Raw genomic sequence first — 13,681 nt, 5'->3', positions numbered from 1 at the left:
ATAGCCTACATTATCATTCCATTTAATGACATTGTTTCGTTCACCTTCATTTGCTTCCTCTGTAAACTCCGTAATGGCCGTGTGGTTGTTGCTGAGGATCATTAGTAACAGGTGATAATATAAAAAAAAGAAATGTAGGCAAATTAAATCATTATGGAGCGGAGTGTCAGATCAAGTGCTAACAGTTTGAAACTGACGCATGGCACAGTACTTGGTCGTGTCATCACACAGTTCCCTGGTTAGTGCAGGCAATAGACCAGGGTATAGGCTACTATTATACACTGTTCTCCCTATTATAATTATATGTACGCTAATCTTCCAACATTACCATGTGTTGAAGAACAGAATGTGGCAATTTTCTAAATTAATCAAACCACTTTTGTTTTTTTATGATTCATGAATACTTTACTAAATCTAAATAATCTACAAGAAAATAGTATTTTTAAATCTACCAATTGGTGCTGAGACAGAGACAAATATGCATATAAACGGAGTATACAAAACAATAAGACGCCATGACATTAAAAAAACATGCATCTTTGAAATGCAAGAGAAAGGTCAAAATGTATTATTCCAGGTTAGGCGCAATTTTGATTTTGGCCCCTAGATGGCAGCAGTGTATGCGCAAAGTTTTAGACTGATCCAATGAACCATTGCATTTCTGTTCAAAATGTTGTATCAAGTCTGCCCAAATGTGCCTAATTGGTTTATTGATACATTTTCAAGTTCACAACTGTGCACTTGCCTCAAACAATAGCATGCTATTATTTCACTGTAATAGCTACTGTAAATTGGACATTGCAGTTAGATTAACAAGAATTTAAGCTTTCTGCCCATATCAGATATGTCTATGTCTTGTTACTTACAACCTTATACTAATCACATTAGCCTATGTTAGCTCGGCCGTCCCAGGGGGGCTGCTGAGCGAAATCATGTTCAACAGTTTTCCGTGTGTATCACATGGACCAGCATCATTGTGGAACGCTTTTGACACCTTGTAGAGTCCATGCCCGAAAATTTTTGGCTGTTCTAAGGGCAAAAACGGGTGCAACTCAATATTAGGAAGGTGTTCTTTGATCCCTAATTTTCTGAACCCATTCTCTCAATATATTCTAGTGAGTCTGTGGACAAAATTCTAACTAGAAGGTACAGCATATTTAAAGGGATGGCTTAAGATAAATGTACTGAAATCCCTATTGAATGAAAACTCCACCAAACAATCTGTTGGCCAATAAGTGGGACGGTTTCCAGCGGTTGAATGAAATCTATTCAGAGCGTGTAAAGAAGCCACACCTGCAGAGCGTGTTATACGACTGAATAAGGTAAGACTAAATACTGAGAAGTGCGTAGGAAAGACGTGTGAAGGAAAGGTGTAAATTCCTAAGTCGGAATCAGCCCCAAATAAAACTTTGTTGTGGGGGGGGCTCTTCCGGGACTCACCAGCGGGGAGTAAACATGTCAGCTTCTATCTATCGGTGGGGCCTGTGCCACATGCCTAATGGCTGAACCGGAGGATTGGAGTCTTAACGTTCTTAAAAATCCAATTTGTTTTGCACAGTGCATTTTGCGTTTGGTCGGTCGCATGCGGTGAAAGCTATTTTAGAACTGGTCTCTCTTTGTGAATGGAGATAGTTAGGTTTGTGTTGTGTTTGTGTTAATGTCGGAGAGGACATTTGAACTGAGACACGTGGAATCATCGCCATTGGCTGCACGGAGTGCAGCGAACAACAAGCGAACATTGCCATTGGCTGCACGGAGTGACATTGACATAAATCCCATGCAGCCTTGTTTACAAGTTTGAACACTAGAATGTGAGATGTAATCTACACCTTGATAAGGCTGATAGAAATCCTAATTATTTTCATTTATTTTCAATTTGAGCATCATTATTTCTATATAGCCTATACCAGGGGTACTCAACTACTATTTGAGAAAGTCCAGTGACACAAATTTCCTAGGTGGCAAAGGTCCAGATGGATATCGTCCTTGATCGGCGCTGTAGCACAGTGTAGTAACAAACATGGTCATCTACGATTTAGGAAACATGTTATATAAAATGTACATTAAATACATTAAATGAGACTAAGAGCTTTAATTAATTACAATGTCTTTCGAATGTAAACATGTGCAACATTGCTGAAGAACAAAAGTGGTTGCATAATTGTCTATGCAAAATAGATAAAGTGTTTAAATAAAGTGTTTGTTTTATGGAGAACAAAGGAGAGTTGAACAAAAATAATAATCTGAATGCACAGAAGGTCACTGTGGGCCATGCAATGTTAATGTATAAGTCACTCTGGGCCTTGCTCTGCATTAATGAGAGAAATTACACTTTCTGTCTCCTGCCAATGCTTTGAACTTTGGCACAAAGTGTGAGAGAAACTCTGAGACACTGGTGCAGATGTTCATTGGTGAGCCTGGTGTGGTATTTGTTTTTAATAAAGTTAATTGTGGAGAAGGCTGATTCACAGCTGTATGTGGAGCCAAACATGGTAAGGATGTATAGTACCAGTCTCTTGAGAACAGGGACATCAGCTGCAGGCACCATCTTTCCCCAGAAAGTAACAGGGTCACAATCACCATTCTGCTCCTTCAAAGACACATTTTATTGCAGCTCAATCAACTCCATTTCAGTGAAGCAACATCTACCCATTTGAAGATCTGTTTAGCATCTTCTGACAACTTTGTCACATTTGTGACCAAGAAGGGGTTCTGGATGGGCAACAGCCGTTCTCTTCCAACAGTGAAGTCATCAAAGCGTGCCTTGAAGTTATCCATCAGCTTCTGGGTGAAATATATATGGTTGGGAACATCTTTGTCTCTCTGCGTTTGCACCAGAAGATTGGGGAAGTGGACAATTTCTCCCAGGAGATCATTCTTGAAAAGCTCCAATTTCTTCTGGAAAGTCCGGTCTGCTGTTATCATATCACACACTGTGTTGTCCCGTCACTGCAGCTTAACATTCAGTTGATTAAGGTGTGATGTAATGTCTGCCAAAATGTCTTCCATCTTCTCCTCATTTTCCAAAAACTCTGAAAAATGAGTTGCCTTGTCACTCTTTTGCTTTGATAAGAAAGCTTTGATTTCCTCCTGAAAGGCACAAAAGCTTTCCGAAACCCTGCTTTTGCTGAGCCATCTGGCATTGTTGTGCAGTAGTAAGTCATCAAAACTGGCATTGGCCTCTATCAGAATCCCTCGTAGCAGGCGGTGTTTTAGGGATGATGTTGCTCACAAAAAGTTGATCTGTTTCCTCATTGTTGTCATGACCTCAGAATACTATTTTCCCAGACTGGTACACAGGACAGATTGATGGATGATGCAGTGATATGATGTCAGGTCAGGGTAGTCCTCTTTCAAAACGTGCAACCAGTCCCCTCCCTCTTCCTATCATGGCTGGAGCTCCATCTGTGGTGATGGAGACCACTGAATTCAGATCTATCCCCCTTCTTGTCAGCATCCCTTTGATAGCCTCATAAATATCCTCTCCCTGTGTGTGTGCTTCTAGATTTGTTAAGCCCAACAGCTCCTCACAGAATTCCTTATTTGTTTCGTTATAAAATCTGACAAACACCAGAAGCTGGGCATTATCAGTGTTATCTGTTGATTCATCCACCGCTAATGAAATGCATGGTGCATTCTGAATGACCTCGTCAAGTTGTGAAGTTAAATCTTCAGCTAATATTTCAGTTCTCCTCATTGCTGTGAATCTGACAGTGGGATCTGTTTGATCTTTTCTCTGAGCTCATCTTTTTGTTTACCTTCAAGGAAGGTGTCAGCAACCTCACACATGCATCATTTTACCATCTCACCATCTGAAAAAGTTTTTTGGGGTGTTTTCCCAAAACCCAACCTATCCTCAGTGAACACTCCATTGCACGTTGTTGGGCTGTCAGGGAATTGACATGGACTTTGGTGGACCTCTCATATTGGGATTTGAGTTGGTTAATCTTGTTTGTTCTCACCTCTGTGTTCAGAGGATACATCTGATCGAATTTACTATGCCTGGTGTCCAGTGGAAATTTTAGCATGTCAATCTTGGTGGGGCAAATGTCGGATGCATGCATGCAAAGCCACTACACAACACTAAACAATACATGAATTGCACTATAACGGTGACAAACGGTGCCCACAAACTGTTAGGGCCTATATAAAGCTGTCCCAACAGCAGTCCCAACACCTTACCACCTGGCTATCAGCAGTCCCAACACCTTTACAGTGCCTTGCAAAAGTATTCATCCCCCTTGGCATTTTTCCTCTTTTGTTGCATTACAACCTGTAATTTAAATGGATTTTCATTTGGATGTCATGTAATGAACATACACAAAATAGTCCAAATTGGTGAAGTGAAATTTAAAAAATAACTTGCTTAAAAATAATTTTAAAAAAAACAACTTAAAAGTGGTGCATGCATATGTATTCACCTGCTTTGCTATGAAGCCCCTAAGTAAGATCTGGTGCAACCAATTACCTTCAGAAGTCACATAATTAGTTAAATATAGTCCACCTGTGAGAAATCTAAGTGTCACATGATCTGTCACATGATCTCAGTATAAATACACCTGTTCTGAAAGGCCCCAGAGTCTGCAACACCACTAAGCAAGGGGCACCACCAAGCAAGCGGCACCATGAAGACCAAGGAGCTCTCCAAACAGGTCAGGGACGAAGTTGTGGAGAAGTACAGATCAGGGTTGGGTTCTAAACAAATATCAGAAACTTTGAACATCCCACGGTGCACGATTAAATTCATTATTAAAAAATGGAAAGAATATGGCACCACAACAAACCTGCCAAGAGAGGGCCGCCCACCAAAACTCACGGACCAGGCAAGGAGGGCATTAATCAGAGAGGCAAAAAAGAGACCAAAGTTAACCCTGTAGGAGCTGTAAAGTTCCACAGTGGAGATTGGAGAATCTGTCTGTAGGACCACTTTAAGACGTACACTCCACAGAGCTGGGCTTTACAGAAGAGTGGCCAGAAAAAAAGCCATTGCTTAAAGTGTTTTCCAAAAGGCATGTGGGAGACTCCCCAAATATATGGAAGAAGGTACTCTGGTCAGATGAGACTAAAATGTAGCTTTTTGGCCATCAAGGAATATTCTATGTCTGGCGTGAACTCAACACCTCTTATCACCCCGAGAAAACCATCCCCACAGTAAAGCATGGTGGTGGCAGCATCATGCTGTGGGGATGTTTTTCCATCAGCAGGGACTGGGAAACTGGTCATAATTGAAGGAATGATGTATGGTGCGAAATAAAGGGAAATTCTTGAGGGAAACCTGTTTGTCTTCCAGAGATTTGAGACTGGGACAGAGGTTCACCTTTCCAGAAGGACAGTGATCCTAAGCATAGTGCTAAAGCAACACTGAGGGGTTCATGGGTAAACATTTAATTGTCTTGGAATGACCTAGTCAAAGCCCAGACCTCAATCCAATTGAGAATCTGTGGTATGACTTAAAGATTGCTGTACACCAGCGGAACCCATCCAACTTGAAAGAGCTGGAGCAGTTTTGTCTTGAAGAATGGGCAAAAATCCCAGTGACTAGATTTGCCAAGCTTATAGAGACATACCCCAAGAAGACTTGCAGCTGTAATTGCTGCAGAAGATGGCTCTACAAAGTATTGACTTTGGGGGAGTGAATAGTTATGCATGCTCAAGTTTTCAGTTTTTTGTCTTATTTCTTGCTTGTTTCACAATAAAAAATATTTTGCATCGTCAAAGTGGTAGGCATGTTGTGTAAATGAAATAATACAAACCCCCCAAAAATCTATTTTAATTCCTAGTTGTAATGCAACAAAATAGGAAAAATGCCAAGGGGGGTGAATAGTTTCGCAAGCCACTGTACACCTGGCTATCAGCGGAGCCTTGTCTGGCAGCGAAACAGTTCAATCAGCTTCATTTTCTGCCTTTTAAAAAACATAACTGATGCGGCTGACTTGCTTAAACAAATGTGGTTTCTACTAACAATTGAGATGTACAAACTATGGCATAAGGGGACGACAAGCAGATAAGAGGCCATGCGTAATTTTGATTAAAACATTAATGAGCGAGCTAGGACAGACGTAGTCAATATAACTATTTGATCAACACTTTTGAAATGTACAGTGACAGAATTTAGAACATGGGCCATTCTTGCAGTGTTCTCCCTGTACACCAAGTCAGAACCGTAGGATAAATGAAGGAGGCATATAAGCAGACAATGAAACCTCTTAAAATATTTGACGATTACATTTCTCAAAAACAGGTTTTAGGCTACATATGCACCACCAAGTCAGAACAGTATGTGAAGTTAAGAGGTGAAAATAGTCCAAATTATTAGAGTGAGGCGGATTGGCTGCTAACAGCTTACTACACAACATACACTTAGTATTACTTTGTTAGCTACAGTATACATATCTCCCTGGAATATTACATAATTTATGCAGCAGCATACAAGACATTTTTGGACTCACCTTGTTGTGCTGTGCTCACTTGAACAGGAAGGTAGCGCGTCTAGTTCGTGGGCAAAGTTTCTCATCAAACTTTGTCATCAAAGTCTGGCATTCTCTGGATTTATGGTGCTTTCAAGACAACTGGGAATTCAAAGAAAAAAAAGGTAGAATCAGAATGACGTCAGTGATCTGTTGTAGCTCTGGAAAGAGGCCTGAGTACCCGATTTACAATTCCGAGTTGGATGAATGTTCAAAACTTATTTTCCCAGTCGTAACTTGTTTTTCACGAGTTCCCAGTTGTCTTGAACTCACAGTTAGCCACTGATTCCTTCCAAACCACTCATTGTTGAATTTGCGATTTCTAACTTGTTGTGTAATGTTTATGTCCAATAATTTCTCTTAATTATTTATCTTCATATGACAAGGATTAAAAAGGATTTGCCAGTAGATTGTCAACTTGACACGACGATGACTGGTAGCTAAGATTTTGAAAGTATGATGTTGACATGATCAGTCCAATCAAAGCTACTGTAGATATAACATGATTTGACGTCATTTTATCTGTGGCCAATAACCTTGAGCCTTCTTGTGTAACTCTATGGCAGCACGCAAGGGGCTAGATTTTTTAAAGTCTACCCTTAGACTTTGAGGTGACGTAGTTTCCCCATGAGTGACAGAAAACTGAGCCAATCACAGCGCAATGCTCCATATTTTCTGCTGGCTTGCCCCACCACCACAAAAAGCGCGGAGCTAGGCTGAAACACCTGCATTTTGGAGCACCCTTACTCAAGAAAACAAAAAAGAGACCATGTTTGTATGCGGCTTTATTATCTCAATGATATATATATATTTTTTACATTGTTTGCAAACTGATATGTGACTCGTATTAACGCCAAAATAACATGCAAAACAGGCAAGCCGCCAAAAAATGTATATTATTTTTGCTAAAAATTTGGGGCTGCCCTGAATGACGGTTCACCACTGCTGGTGTCATAATGGCGCTTAACATTGGCACTTGTCACGAGAGCTACAGACTCGCTGCATATCAGGCATATTGGTTTTGTGTTAGTTGCAGGGAGAATGAATAAATACTGTTCCGTCCACTCGCCTTTGAATATACGGTTTTCAGAGTCAACTTTTTAAAAATGTTTTAACAAGCTATATTAACAAAGATACTGGTAACTAAGCTCCTTCTATCTATGATATTAACAGTTGAACCGTGGTCAAATCGTTCTGTTCTTTCTGCCTGCTTGTCCCAAGGTTCCGCGGAGGATATTTGGATTGATGTGATTGGATAAGTCTTGTATTTGCATATAACCACGCAATTGGATTAGACAGGGCACTAGTAGAGGTGGGCGTTGCTTCCTGAGAGAGTGAGAAAGAGAGGTTGCTGAGTTAGAGGCCGCTGCGCCCGGTAGATTTTTTTTTAAGCTGTCAAAAAATAATGTAACTTTTATATAACAAAATGTGATGTTGTCCGGTTCGGATTGACCCTTCTCTGGGTCCAGACCCAGACCGCGATCCACCAATTGAGTTTAGCTGGCCTATACTTTCTCGTTCTGAACTAATATGAGTGGGATGGGTGTGGCTTCATGACAATGATAAAGAGCAGCTGCTCACCGATTTGACAACTCCAAAGTAGTTACACCTCCAAAACATCTGCTAGGCGGGTGTAGGCTATCGCCGGTTAACGCTTGATCTGATTGAATCTAGGCCTCAGTTTTAGTTATCGAAAAGCTTTATATAAAAACGAAGGGCTCTATTCAATCTGTAAAGCTAAAGCATTACAGATTCTGCGATAGAATGTAAAATGTATGCAGCGGTTTACCGTGGATGCAGTCTACGCTAAAGCGGGAACATTGCCTTTAAATTTCAATCATGCTGTAAAGATCTACTTCCGCCATGCCCCCTAAGGGCTCGTTTCAATCCGTAGCGTTGAAGGCCTGCGATATACTTCAAGCCTTTTCAGTATTTATGTAGCCATCAATTGAGCAATTGCGGTGGTTAGAACATCAATATCAAATTGACATTGAAAACAATGCGGATCATTAATTAAAAAGTATACTGTTATTAAAGTATAGGATTGTTTTTATTAGACAGCGTTGCTGCTTTTGGATACCTGAGTTTACAACTCATAATTGATCAGCAAGCTCAGTCCTGTGACTGTGATCTTCATAAGTTATTGAGGGAAATGCCAAGCACATGAAAAGAAATGGAGTAGAAAGGCATTCGAGGAGGTGTGTGGGAAAATACTGTCAGATATGTCCTTCCCCTACAGCTATCCAGAACTAATCAGAGGCTATGCTGAGCCCCTGTCAGGAACAGAGGTTGGTTTCACACCTACGCACCCACACATATTTCCAAGGTTGTGTGATATGATAAGATGGTTGTGTACTGTACAGATAAAGGAAGCAGTGATTCTGGACTCCAACCAAACACACCGTCCACTATGACCCTGTCCACCATCACCCAATCAGTTAGCAGCAGCAATGGGCCCAGTTCCATTTCACACAAAAATGCTACACTATCATTTGACAGTAGCTAGGTTTCCATCCAATTGGCGACAGATTTTCATGCAAATATTCAAAAATCCGCATTAAGAAAATATGCACATTTTCCCTAGAGGTGTGTTTCCACCAAACAGACTTGTTGCGGATAAAAATCAGTGCGTGATGACAACTTTCACATAAGTTTTTGTGTACCGAATAAAAATCTAAAGTTCTATGAGTTTTCATCGCATTTTCAACACTACCGATAGTTTTGTCACAAACACTTGTGTTAAATAGCAAATGTGCCTACTATGGTCTTGGCACGTGCTCTCTAGCCAACAGCTCGCAGACACATGCCACCAGAATAAGAACCTCAATATTTATTGGAAAGGAGCATCAAGATCATTGTGCACTTTCACCACCCTGTAAAGTCCATCATCGTTTATTTCATCTGTAGCCTAATAAACTGCATGGTTTCCCGAGTTGTAGTGGGAGGATCACACACCTTAACTTCGCGTGAATCCAAGTTTACTTCGATATGATGGTTATATCAATATTTATGCATGAAGGCATTTCCAACACCATTTCTCACATAATTCATTTTATCAACGCAAAAAGATCCCACCATGTCGAACGAACAAATTATTTATAACATTTAACCAAAAGTTCCAGTTTCCAAAACAGCTGTCATGTTTTTTTTATATGGTATGACTTTACTCACATACAAACTGTGGATAAAAATGTGTTTAGAGACACATTGTCTTTCTGTGATTCCTCCCCTCAGACCCTCTTCTCCAATGCGTTTTAGGAAGGAGGGGAGGACATAGGATGCAAGGAATGGAGGAAAGATGAATTAAGAAAGAGACAACATATCCAATATTGGGAAGCAAAGTTCAAACAAAGGCTTTTAGTATGTGACAGCTACCTGTTAGCAGTGGGCTTTGTTTGTTGTAAAGTTTGCTGGCTTTTGACCTAATTACCTCTGACCTAATTACCTCCTACTGCAATGAACTCCTACTGAGATGAATCAAGACGTTCCAATAACAGATGAAAAAAATTAAGCTGTGTGTGTGTGTGTGTGTGTGTGTGTGTGCGTGCGTGCGTGCGTGCGTGCATGCGCGTACACGCTCAAGAGTGAGGCATTTGTATTCTTTTTCACAGGTACGATATTTGCCTGATTCCTTCTGAAGTGTCCAACATAAATCTTTGGAACATATAATCCCACAAATATAACATTTATTGTAGTGCCAAGTCCCAACATCCATGACTTTGCTTATATAACCTACTGTACATTTCCATTGATGTCCACAGCTCCTTGTTCGCATTCACCATCAAGCCTTTAAGCTCTACACTGCATTTTTTCCTCGTTTAGGGAAGAACTTGAAATAGGGAGAGAGACGCATACAAAAAATATTGCCGTTTTGAAAGTGCAGTAAAAGTGCAGTAACTGCAGTCAACTGTGTTATTTTGGATGCAATGATTGCAGCATACTGCAGATATACTGCACTCTGACAAAAATATTTTTTAGTAAGGAGTGAGAGCGACCAAGAATATGGTTGCTTAGCGACAACAGGTAAAACTTGGTTCACTCAGCCTTCATTATTTCTGTATGAGTGAAAAGAGGAATGAGTTTGGAGGTGAGGAATGGAAAAGCCCTCCTCCCTCACCTTGTCACGGCGCAGGTAAACCTTCATTTTATGGCCCGACTGGGGACGAGAATACTGATGAAAGAGGGAGGGAGGGCTGTCTCGCCTAAATGTCTCAAGTAGGCCTGTGTCTGTCTGGATTCGTCTGGCACTTATTTTTTGAAGCGTGAGAGCATCTAGATTTTCAATGTACTGTATGTGTTTACATGGCAATATACTGCATTTTGGCCTTTTCTCCTGTTAAATCTGTTGTGATTCCATTGTCTGAGTAGTTTATCAAGAAAGCTGTCAAACTCCATCCAATGTACTGAGACCTGTAGTGAGTCATTTGACCTTTGGCTTTGTAAGTGGCAGTGTCTAAGGGACTGGACTTCTAGGGTCGCATACATCGCACTGAATGTGGTTCTCCCATTCCTTTATCGATCGTTCAGCGCGATTCTACATGTAAAGTCGTTTTGAACTCGCTATTCGTGTGTTCGAGCCCTACACCAGCTGCTTTGCACCATAGCAACCACAGCAACGACGGGATCGAAGTAAAAACATGAAGGCAGAAAATAGCAATCTCATCATCTGTCATCTGTCCTCATTGTGACTTTTTTTTATTTTTTTTACCTGTCAAGCATGAACAAACAAGCTGGCGACACAGTCTTAACAGGACACAGGTACAGACGTCTCACACCAACACAGTCTAACTGGACACATGTACAGACGTCTCACACCAACACAGTCACCAACACTTGCACAAGTAAAAAATAAATACATAAGCATATGTTGCTCATGCATATGTTTGCTGGATGACATGCAGACACACAAGTAAGCATGTGTCTAATATCAAAGATGGCTATAAGAGAGCAGTGTGTATGGATTAATAACCTTATGGTATGATTAATTGATCCCCTTTGGTAACACTTTTTATGCCTCCTGGTTTGTAATGCATCATACATACATAGGCATTCAAACATATAGTGAGCTTTCATTTAGTGCTTAATGGGCAATTCTACCACTGGTCAACCTCCTTTTCATTATCTCCAGCACAATACCAGTGTCTACATATGTGAAAACCATGCATTTCTACGTTTTGTTTGATTTTTTTTTACAAAGTTCTACCTGATGACGTCATCAAAAGTTACATTTTTTAAATAAAAACAGTGACACAGAGATTTGCTGGGAGTGTTAGAAACTCGTTGCAGGTTTTGAAAACCACCGTTTTTCATAGGGTTCTATTCAATATGTATAGCGGAAATTCAGGGTTACAGCATGATTGTAATTTAAAGGCAATGTCCCTGCGTTAGTGGAGACTGAATTCACGGTAAACGCTGTATAGGCTATGTCAGCTCAATCGGAAATGACCTTAACATTTCTATCACAGAATCTGTAATGCTTCAGTTTTACAGATTGAATAGAGCCTTTACTTTTAATCCTACCCTGTGATGCCACAGAGAAGCATTTTTTAGGACCTTTCTTCTTCTCTTTTTAACCACAGATCATAGAAACGTGATGTTTTCACATATGTAGACACGGGTATGGTGCTGGAGATAATGAATGAGGTTGAAAAGTGGCTTAATTGCCCTTTTACATGTTGGCTTATGTCATGTTGTATAATGCATACAGCCATATTTCGAGCCAGTAAATTTTATGAACGCTTATGTTTTATATTGTATATGTCAATGTGTGTAATCCTTCAGGAATGCATATGTAGCATTTAGACATTTATAAAGGGTGTTAAAATGCAATAGTTATGAATGCTTATAGCAAGTCTTATACGTGCACTATGTGGTGATATTAGGCACTACAATTGCATCCATAATGTATTCTAAACAGGTGGCTTTTAGAAACGGCTATTATTATGCCTTCTTCAAATACAAGTTTATGAAAGATGTTTAGTTTAAAACCGCTGATTTGTTATTTTGCTTGTCTAGTTTCAGTTTCACTTTCTCTGGAGTTAGTACATTCACATGCGTTAATACAATAACGCCATTGATCTATTGGGAGCGCGGAGGCCACGGTATGACCTGAGCTGTCCATGGTGCTGAAACGCGCGCGCGCGACACACACACACACACACACACAGTTTGGACCAGTGTTCAGGGGTATTCTCTTTTAAGATAGCAAGTCAATCAGACATCGGGATCAGCAGTTAATTGCAGTGATTACTTGCTTAGCGGGATAATGGAGGATTTCACTGGAGGGTTTCATTAGTGCCTTGGATGTCTATGGATTATGTGAAAGGAAACACTTGGATTTGTCAAAATGAATCTGTGGATTTTGGAAAATACATCGTCTACCTCCACAGGGTTTTAGTTCCAGTGAATAGATAAGGTGTGTGTGCTCTCTAGTGTGAATTCTAGATAGAGTCAGGGTTACAGGTGCAGAGAAAGTTCTCTCCTACATCCGTTTAGTCACCTGCCAGTCAGACTGTTGACATTCGTGTTCTTCTACAAGGAGATCTAATACACAGAACATAATCTCAGTCTCTAAAACCCTATTTTATTCAATAGCTAGACGATTAATTTCATTATCAAGTTCCACAGCTGGATATTTAAACAGCATATTGAAGGCCTACAACATAGAATGTATAATGTCAACATGGTGCATTGATAAAAAGTGTTCTTATGTTCAAAGAATGGATCCAAGGTTAGCCGTACAATGGTTGGATTTAATTATTCTCCCCACCAAGTTGCAGCTATGTCCCCACCACCCTAAAGTTGCTCAAAACAATTTATCACCATATGACCCTGGGTGCTTGCTTACAAATGGGGACTAATATGGCACTAATTCCTGTCACTAACAAAAACAAATTCCATCAGTCCAGAAATTGATTACGATTGGATACCTGCGCCTCCCTGAACGAAAGACAGGTAGGCTAATCAAATGATGTGGACTGTAATGCTTTAAATCACAGACATGATGTTACGTTCCTAGGTTGCCTAGCCCTAGAATTTCCTCAAATTACTTTTCCAACTTTACCAACTAGGCCTACATCCTCGTTAAACTCTGTATGTCCTCACTACCAGTCCCCTCTCGGTTGAGGCTGAGGTTAACGCAATTTCTGCACAACGCACAGCTCGTGCAATACTGAACAGCAACAACCAGGCGTTTATCCTCTTAAAGCCGTGAT

This window comes from Salvelinus sp. IW2-2015, linkage group LG6.2, assembly GCF_002910315.2.
Source record: "Salvelinus sp. IW2-2015 linkage group LG6.2, ASM291031v2, whole genome shotgun sequence".
Classification (NCBI taxonomy): domain Eukaryota; kingdom Metazoa; phylum Chordata; class Actinopteri; order Salmoniformes; family Salmonidae; genus Salvelinus; species Salvelinus sp. IW2-2015.
The sequence above is the reverse complement of the archived record's forward strand: the minus strand, read 5'-3'. Positions refer to the sequence as shown.